The sequence below is a fragment of the Solanum lycopersicum genome, chromosome 9, assembly GCF_036512215.1.
Source record: "Solanum lycopersicum chromosome 9, SLM_r2.1".
Taxonomy (NCBI): Eukaryota; Viridiplantae; Streptophyta; class Magnoliopsida; order Solanales; family Solanaceae; genus Solanum; species Solanum lycopersicum.
Window position 1 is genome coordinate 13,250,415 of NC_090808.1, and position 10,877 is coordinate 13,261,291.

Genomic DNA, 10,877 nt, shown 5'->3' on the forward strand with positions numbered 1-10,877 from the left:
CGTTTTAATTACCCCCTCCCCCCTTTCCCAATTTTGTTTATTCCTCCATCGGTACACTTTTATTGTCCACCTGACGTAGAAATTGACAAAACTCTACTAGGCGCGTGAGGATGTAATTTTTTACCACATCATAAAGTTGAAATGGTAAAAAAAACCCTAAAATCTCCATTTTTCTTTAATATTTGGCATATTTTCAGAACTTTCTCTCTCTATTCTCTATCTATTTATTCTCCCTAATACCTTCTCTCTTTTCGAATTTCAAAATTGTTCTCTCTCTTTTTCTTAATTGTATTTGAGAAATTTATTAATTGTATTAGGATACTTGTTCGTTTATGTGGGACTTCTCCGATTCTGAAAATTATATGGACAAAAGACCATCCCAAACGTAGATTTCTCGATTCTAGACACTATGGGGTATGTATTATTTCATATTTTTTGCTTTTAATTTGCCAAAATGTTACTATGTAATATTTTAAGTTTGATTTTATGAAATTGCAATCCTTATTTCGAAATCCTTGTAAATTTTTCAATTGTTATGATTCAGAATTTTCTAGCCAGACGAATGCTGTAATTTTGGGTTTTTTAAAGAAGACCAACAAACAAGAAAAATAATTAAGTGAAGATGGATGTTGAAACTGATTTTGGGTATTAGTTTGACATGGAATATGTTATTGTTTTTTGATTTAGTGTGTTGTTGAACTTTTTTTATGAATGTAATTGTTATTAAGACAACGTCTTTTGGTCTAGGGTTCTTATTTGTGAATTAGTTTGGTTTGGTGTTTTAGTTATGTATATTTCTGCTTTTATATATATATATATATATATATATATATATATATATATATATAAGGAAACACAAAATAATAACATAGAGGCATAATCTAACTAGTGCTTTCTTGATCATTAAACACAAACATCATAGTGTGTCATTGTTTCAATCAACAACCACAATAACTTAAGTTAACCACTAAAACACAAAACAATCACTACTTTAAGTTTGGTCGAACAACCACACAAGCACCAAAATACAAAACAATCACTAATTTAAATTTTATTCTTACAACCACCAAAGCACCAACAGATACTAAACTAAGAAGTTTTCTTTGAGGGAGATTTTTCCTTGGCTTGTGCCCTTATTTGAATTTCAACAACTTTTGATCTGGTTTGAATACGACACATAACACTTTGTACTTGAAGTTATCTTTGACTCATGGCCTATTTTTCTTTCCATTTCAATCCCTTGGTATGTTTAAAACCAATGTCACATGTCACATGCGAAGAACTCACCACACCAGTATTAACCCTCCATTGCTATAAAATCCTTGCTGCAATATTCAACCTAGTTATTCTAGGACTCACATTTAAAAGTATAATTTATAGTTTTATAAGAAACTTACATTAATATATGTATATGAAGTATCAACAACAAATACACCATGTCCCACATCTCTTGGCCTCTTCTTGTAACCACTTCATGCACCTCTTCTTGTACTATTTGCTCTTTCAGATTGACATTTACTAGTCTTATTACTATTTGCTCTTTCAGATTGACATTTATCCCTATTTTTTCCTGTTGAGGACTAATGGGAGTAGAAAAAGAATAAAACAAGAGACTAAATTAATAAGTAAACTAATTTATTTTATAAAAGCAAATGTAAATTTACCTCTTGAATGGGTGTTGGTGTAGACTTAGGTTTAGAAATTTTCGGACAATTCCTATTATTGTGATTTGTTCCTCTGCAAATTAAACATGTCATTATTTTCGCCATTATTAGCAAATTCCCATCTTATCTCACTTTACCAACTTCTCTTCTTCTGTTCATTGGTGGCCTATCAAGTATTTGTCTTGCCTCAGGTGGTTCAACAATTGGGTTTTAACTTTTAGGCCACATTTCCATGTTTTGGACTAGTTGAATGAAATTAGATTATGTCTTCAGATATGTCTTTTTTCTATACCAGATTGAAATTGCTTGTGATGCATCTGTAATACTACAACGCCCCAAAACAAACTAAGGTGAACTAGATCCTTATGATTGTTTCTTGAGTTAATTTTAAGTTGAAATGAGTTATATTAGTGTTCTTAGGAAGTGTGTGAAGTTTGGTTAAATTTGGAGGTCAAACGCCAAAGAATGTCCATGACGTTCGGAAGGTGTGCCTTAGATTGAACTTGTGTGTCTTCATGTGTTTATGTGAGTTTTACGTGTTCATTTTCCTTGAAACTGAGGTGGAATGTTCCTAATACCTATACAAATTATTTTAGAGGTTTAACATCCGGTAAAGACCCCACATAGGATCCACATGGGTCCCTAGATGAAGGGCCCAAAAATTGGACAAGACTGCCAAGAACACTACCCAAACGACGGAGCAGTCTACTGGGTATAGGCCCATTGATGCCCCATCGACTGAGGGGCGTCGTCCCATACTTGTTGGAACTAAGCCCTCCCATGAAACCAGTATCTGATGCCATCGATGCCCAGCAGCACGGGTCGTCGACTCATCGACGCCCAGTAGCTTGGGTCATCGATTGGCCACTTCCAAAAGTTGTTGAAGTGCTGCCAACTTGGTGTTTTATGTAAATTCACCCCAAGACATTTATAACCCTAGGTCAATATTTTTTGTTTCTTTAAATTATATTAAGTTAGTTTTAATACCTATACCTATACAAAATCCCCCACTTCAAATATTCAAACTCCCTCTCTAAAGAAAACTCTCTCAAAGTCACCATTGGAGCTAGGACTCAAGGAGGTCAGAAGTGGCTGTCTTGGAATTTTTATTCATCAAAACTTTGTGTGTTTCCTTTGTATTTGGGGTATGGTATCCATCCTTGAACCCTCTTCCATTCAAGGAGCCAATTCCAAAAGATTTAAAAAAGGGTTTTCAAACTCTATTTCCTTCTATCTTTGATTTTAATCATGGGTATTCTTGTAAAAGTGTTCCAATGATTTAAATGTGTTTATTCTTGTATGAATTTATTATTTTCATGTTAAAAAATCTAATGAACTCATGTATATGAATATTTTAAACTTTTAACTTAAGAAATGGGTTAAATGAGTATGTTTGGGTAAGGTATGAACTTTACGTTATTGTTTTGGGTTACCTACTGCCCTAAGGGACTTATTATGATGAAATATTGAATTATATTTGATAATTACTTGGTTAAATGGTGTATTTATTATATTGCATATTTCTTATTGTAAATTTTTCTTGAGTGGTATGGTCCACCTTCTTGGTGGAGGCGTTTATTTGATGAACTTGATATTACTTAGTATGTTTTGTGAGTGTGGCTTTTAAGTCTAGTATATCAAATGAAGTGATCTTGAAGATAAGTCTTGTCTTGTGTTTTGTGAAGTTGAATAGCATGTTTGGCTTAGATTATGCCTAGGTAAAGTATATGACTTGTGAAGCATGTAAAGTGTGTATAATGATGAATGTAGGACTAAAGCATGTATAGAAGCTAATTTTAGTTAAATGATTTTTATATGAAAGATGTTCTCGGTAAGTACACACACACTTAAATGAATGTATAAAGTTAAATTGAGCAAATAGAGGAGTTTTGAGGTGGACACTCTTCGTGAGTTGAGATGAAGTGTTTAGTAGCAACCTCACTACATCCTAAGAGTTTTCTAAGATAGGTCGGAGGATGAATGCCCTTCGTGAGTTGAGATGCGGTGTTCACTAGCTATCCTTAACCTATAGGTTAAAGTGTTTAGAATCAGTGGGGGTTATGTCTAGCACTTCGTGAGTAGAGATATTGTATTCCAATGTACCTCTTGAGAAGAGTACTCCTCGTGAGTAGAGAATGAGTACTTAGTATCAATCTGCTTATCCCTTAACTGTGCACCCGCATAGGTGTAGCCATAGGGAAAGCCATGTAAAAGCTAAAAAGACTTACCTTACTCTAGGCAATGAGGATCCCTCATCCGATAGGGGTTAATGTCGGGATTCCATGTCTAGATCTCATGGTCTATGTCGGTTAAGCTAACCCTCCACAAAAGAGTTGATTGAACTATGTTTTCTAGAAGAACCTACTACTTATGGTAGGTGGTGGTATGGGACGCTATCGACTCACTACACTAGCTATGACCTTCCGAAAGGGAAGACTTGGTGCCAAACCTTCTAATAGAATGTAGTACTTAGGGTAGGAGGTGGTATGGGACGATATCTACTCATTGCACTAAGTAGTCATTCCGAAAGGAAAGACTTTGGTGGTTTGTTGGGTGTCTTTTAATGTCTTTCCATTGATTGAGGAGCTTGTTTCTCCCGAGTTGAGTAAGCGAAAGGGGTAGTCTTGAGGATTGGTTTGGTGTGTATTGAAGGAGGCATATGCATACTTCCTTCATGTCTTAACTTAGTGAGTCTTAGGATAATCCTGAGGTAGGGAAACTCTTAAGGAAAATGAGTTCACTTTCTCTTTCACTTGGCCTTGGAAGTTCACTCATTTAGATAGGATAATTCATTGTGAGTGCTTTAAATGATTTATTGTTAATGTTACAATTTTTTCACTGTAATATTGATTGAAGTTTACTGTAAAGTTTTGGAAGTTACTGTAAATGGTCCCTTTTGGTTTAAAATTATGGAATCTCTTATCTAAGTGTTAAGTGATGGTTCTTATGATGTTTTGTTTTTATATCCTTGAATGTTTTACTTAAATTGCATGAAATGCTATTTTACTAAAATGTCCCATTTTTGCATATTTTTGCATATGCGATACTTAGTAAATTGTTTTGTACTAACCCCATACTTTCTATACTCTATAAGTATAGGTTGAAGACTTTTTGGAAGATTCGAACGCGAAGCTTGGGAAATTCACTCTCTCAAGAATTGCTATGTCCTCATATATTCGAGGACATAGTCTATTGTTTTCTAGTTTTATTATTAAGACTTATTATGTATTTGATTTCAATGTAAAGGATCGTGTCCCTAAGATATTATATGTCGTGTCTTAAGTTTGGCTTGTGACGATGAGATTTCTGAAGTATTTATGAAAGATTTCCTTTTTATTAATTTATTCATGAAAAGTTTTAATTCCGCACTACTTTTCAGGTCTTATGTAATGAATGTTAGTTAAAGGGCTTGTACAAGACCCCAAATGGTCAAGTACGCCCGGTCACGAAACGAGAGTTCCTCCTAACTTCTAGGGGTACTTTCGGGTCGTGACAACACTATGTCCAAGTGGTTCATTGTTGTTATACCATGTGCACATGGGATACCTTTTAATTCTCGAGATCTACAACTACATTTCTATTGACCAAGTTCACAGTATGCTTGTATACCCCTTTTAACACTTCAAATCCATTATCATTATTCCATTCAATGTTGCATTTGCATTGATCTTGTCACATTGGTATTGAGTACCATCATTTCCATTGGAGATATTCCATTTGTCCATGTTTTAGCAAATGCTATTGATGTACTCACCCTACTCATCATCTTAACTCTAATTTCTTTAAATATAGATACAATAGTCTTGTTCCTAGGTTCCAAGATCCAAGCACCAAAACTCTCTGCCATTTTGTTATCTATACTATAACATTTTTAAAAAGTTTGGAAAAAAGCTTTGCACCATTTATCCTTGATGTATTTGATAAGGGCTTCAACTGTACATGTTCCCAACTTAGATAGAGTATTTATATTACACTTAAATTGTGCCTTAAAAATGGATCTAGCACAACCCCAAAAAAATTTCCTTCTCTTTATGCCTCTCAAGTTTTATGACAAATTTGATATTATGTATCTAGCACACGTTCTGGAAATACTTCATCCAAATACAAACAACACAAAGAAATCTAGTTACCTTTTGCATATCACTAATGATATTGATGTGGCAACCATCTCCTATATTAAGATCATCTTGCAGAATAGTCTCTGGGAACCATCTCCTATATTAAGATCATCTTGCAGAATGGTCATGAATCATTTCCATGTGAACTTTCTTTCAGTACAATTACTACCTATGTTATTGGATACATTTGGTTATTTGCATCCTTAGCAACAGCTACCAAAAGTTGACCCTTACAAATTCCTTTAAGAAAACACCCATCCAGCCCTATACATCTTCTGCATCCTTGTTCGAAACCCTTTTTCACAACATCAAAACATATATAAAAAGAGTGAAATTGTTTCATCCCATTTCTGATTATGAATCTGTAATCTTCACAACACAAGTGCTACCAGGATTATTTGGAAAAACAAATCCCTGTAGTCTAGGATTTTGTTAAATTCTTCAACATGATCCCCCATAATTTCCTTAAAATTATTTTGTATCTTTCCTACATGAACATTCAACTCTCTCTTCACCAAATCTTGTAGTTTCCAACATTTTATACTAGTGTGAAAAATAATCCTATCTTTTATATACTTACATAAAAACTTTGAATTATATAAAATATTATTGGTGGTCCTGGTACTTTTATGCATTTGGTTGTATGTCTTGATAGTGATGCTCTCACTCCTCCATTCCTTGCTTGCATACAATATCCATGGACAACCACTTATACACTTGACTCTTACTCAAGTACTCTCATTCACATACTTGTTTAACTCAACTTTCTTTTATAGCATGTTTGGGAATTGTCTCTCTAAATTCGTTTGCACTTTCAAATACTAAGTCACACTGCCATATTACAACATTACAACTACAATCATCATGTCACGACCTGACCATCTTGATTTGAACTCACACTATAACTCAGTGGGAGAACAACTACTAGTGACCAACCAAAATAATAAATATAAAAACTAAGGCATTTAAGTTATGGAAGCAAGTTAAATCACTAAGCTAATTTCCATTACTAATAAAAGATCTAATAACTAACTAAAAATGTGTAAAATAAACCTAGAATCTGAATGTCAATGTACCAAAACTAGAAACGAGAACCAAATCTAATAAGAATGTCTAGTGAAACGATCTAACTATTTAATACAAGGTCAAGATTTGAAAATGGTGGACATAGATTAAACGGAATTTAATGGCAAGCCGAATGATATGTCTCCCCCTTGAACTCAAAAGGATCACTGATCTCCTAAGAGAGGTCTGTCAACAGTCACGTGAAGATGCCCAATACTCAACAAAAATAAGATCAAGTGCAGAATCAGTACATAACCGACGTGTACTAGTAGGATCACGCGGCTATCCCACTAGTGTAACATAAACAAATCATTACAACATTATAACACATGCATAAATATCAACATATTCAATACTATCATAAGAATCAACATCACAATTCACATGCTTCATCACAAGAAACCCAAGGTCAAATTGTTAGCATGTTGCAACGTGGCAATATGATCCAATTTTTATGTCGAAACGTGGAAACCAATCCTAGTTAGCATGCTTGAACGTGGCAACCCAATCCACGGTAGTGTGTCGAAATGTGGCAGCTGATCCCAATCACACATCACAATAACACATTAAGATTACCCATTCAAGTCATGATTTCATGGTATCGATATTCATATATCAATATTTCAACATATAAGATCAATATTTCAAGATGCATACATATACAAGTATCACAACGAAGCAAAGTAGTGTATATCACACAATCATAGAATCACAACCATCACCTACATCGACATAAGCTTGATACCCTAGACAACTTGATAATTTTCTTTCCGGATTCGTTTCGCTTGTTCATAGTCTACAAAAATGATTTATATACGGAAATCGACAAAGAAATACTAAATTCCTGGAATACTAATAAACTATGAACCCTAGTTCAAACCCATGACAACAACTAGTCAATTTAGGGTTAATTCCACCATAAGAATCTTCAATAAATCTTTTCCCATCAATATTGATACATTTTAAAACGTTTTACGGATCGAAAAACTAATTCGGAGAGTGATAAGCTTACCTCTGGCTTCAAAAATAGTGGAAAATTGAGTTGGAATAGTCAGGGGTCGCCTCTTAACTCAAAAAGTTAAAAAATACAAAATAAGGTCATATAAGGGTTTATATACGATTTTAATACCCGCCATCCTACTATAGCGGCACCCATCCTAACGTAGTGTGGTCGCTGCAACGGCACTAATCTCGCTGCAATGGTACTTTTTAAACCAATGAGTTTTGTCTTGAAAAATTCAAAAAATCCAATAATTTAATCTCTGCCTCGTCCCTACAGTGGTACCTATCCCGCTGTAGCGATGTCACTGTAGTGGCAAGGATCCCATTGCAGCGGCAAAAAATGGGTGGTGAGCTCCTAAGGGATTTTCAGTTTCCACCTTTCACAACATACTCTTACCCACTACGCCCAGAAAGTATCCTTAACACTACGATCAATTCCCGGAGGTCTATTTATCCAAATTTAATTCCAAAAGTCGTACGGATCCCTTAACAAGTTATCTAACCGATTATGTAATAAAATTCTTATTTACTCCAGTCAATTTCTACCATATTTCCCTAAACCTTGATGACTCCAATTTTCTACAAATCTGGACAAAGTTGGGAAAATCCTAGTACTACGAATATGTTTTTTCGGCCCCAATTCTACACATTCAATTTTTATAATGATGAAACCCAATTGTTACATAGATATAAATTTATCCCTCACTCATCCCCAAGTGATCAATTAAGGACAAGAAGGCTAGATAAGGAACAATCTAGTTCCTGATTCAATGAACAATTGCGGATGCTTGTATCACATATCCTTCTCGGTCTCCCAAATAACTTTCTCAAATGGACTATACTTCCATTGAACTTTCACGGACTTAGTCTTTTGGTCCTCAAATTTTGAACATCATGATCAAGAATAACAATTGGTTCCTCCTCATATTGGAGGTCCTTGTGTATACTATTAAGTTCCACTAAATGATATAGTCGTCATCACCGTGATATGTCTTCAACATAGACACATGAAATATGGGATGTACACCGGTCAAATTAGGAGTTAGCGCCAATGTATACGCCACCGATCCTACACGCTCAAGAATCTCAAAGGGACCAATATAGCGAGGACTCGACTTACCCCTCTTACAAAATTCCATCACCCCCTTCATAGGTGATACCTTGAGAAGAACATTCTCGCCCGTCTGGAATTCTATGTCTCTCACCTTGTGGTCTGCATACTTCTTTTGTCTACTCTGCGCGGCTAGAATTTTAGCTTGAATTCTCATCACCTTATCTTGAGTGTACTTTACTAAGTCAACCCCCAAAGGTTTTACATCTCCGGAGTCAAACCACCCTATGGGTGATGTACATCATCTCCCATATAATGCCTCAAGTGGTGTCATATCAATGTTCAAATGATAACTATTATTACAGGAGAACTCACATAGGGATAGGAACTTATCCCAATGCCCTCCAAAATCAATTACACAATCTCTAAACATGTCTTCCAACACTTTTATAGTCCTTTATGATTGTCCATTCATCTTGGGATGGAAGGTTGTACTAAAAGTGAGTTGTGTGCCCAATTCATTCTGTAACTTCTTTCAAATTTTGGAAGTGAAAAGGGTACGACGATCTGAGATGATGGAAAGGGGCACACCATGCAGCCTCACTGTCTCTTTTACATAAATTCTAGCCAATTGTTCAGCGTTGTAATCCACCCTTACCGGAATGAAATGGGCTGACTTAGTCAACCTATCAACTACAACGCAAATAGAATCAAATTTCCCTTAAGTCTTAGGAAGACCAACTATTAAAAACAAGATTATTGTTTCCCACTTAATTTTCGGTATTGGTATCTTTTAAAGAAGCCCTGCAGGCCTTTATGTTCATACTTAACCTGTTGACAATTTTGACACGTTGCCACAAACTTCTTGATGTCTTGTCTCGTACCTGACCACTGATAAACTCGTTTCAGATCTCTACACATCTTTGTCGTACCCCGATGAATAGAATAGCGCGAGCCATAAGCCTCTGCCTACAACCCTGGGATCGAATCATCAATCCTTGGAACACATATTATACCCTTATAGTTGAGCACACAATCTGCATCTAGAGTGGTTCCTTGAGACTTACTTATTGCAATCTTTGTACTAAGCTCAACTAAATCTCCATCTTCAAATTTCTTGGCCTTGATTCCTCTATGAACATGGATTTAGCTTCAATACTAGATAACAACCCACCTCTTTTAGGAATACCCAACTGCACGAACTTAGACTCTAAGGTCTGAATTTTCTGAGCCAAAAGTCGCTTGGTTCCAGTCAAGTGAGCTAAACTACCCATACTTATCGTTTTTTCAACTAAAAGCCTCTTCCATAACATTTGTCTTACCTGGATGGTATTCTATATATAGTCACGTCATAATCCTTAAGTGATTCCATCACGATGATACTAACTAGCAAGTCCCACAACACTCCTAACTTCCGTCACCTAACTAGGTTGTACCCAATTCTCAATCGCTTCAACATTTTGGGGATCTAACCTTACCCATTTTTTGACATGCCCCAAAAATGCAACCGACTTCAACCAAAATTCACACTTGAAAAATTTTGCATATAACTTTTTCTTTCCAAGGATACCCAAAACAATACGAAGATGGTTAGCATGTTCTTTTTTTTTCAAATATACCAAAATGTCATTGATAAAGACTATCACAAAAGAATCAAGAAAGGGATTGAATACTCCATTCATCAAGCTCATGAAAACTGTAGGCGCATTAGTCAACCCAAATGACATAACCAAAAATTCATAGTACCCATGATGAGTCCTAAATGCCATCTTGAGTATATCTTCAGGTCTAATCTTCAATTGATGATACTCCGATCTTAAATCAATCTAGGCAAGGGGAACCTATTCCGAATAGAGACCTTATTCAATTGTTGGTAATATATATGGTTCCTTATGCTACCATCCTTCTTCTAAAACAAATAAAACCGGAGCACCCCATGAGGATGCACTGGGACAAATAGAACCCTTATGAAGAAGC

At 35.4% G+C, this 10,877-nt stretch overlaps 1 long non-coding RNA gene across 1 annotated transcript; it reads left to right on the plus strand.

The window, feature by feature from the left end:
- Positions 1-204: 204 nt before the first annotated feature.
- Positions 205-5,004, plus strand: LOC138338321 (uncharacterized). The gene is made up of 2 exons (XR_011211766.1): positions 205-414; positions 4,764-5,004. It is a non-coding gene; the product is annotated as an uncharacterized lncRNA (long non-coding RNA).
- Positions 5,005-10,877: the final 5,873 nt, after the last annotated feature.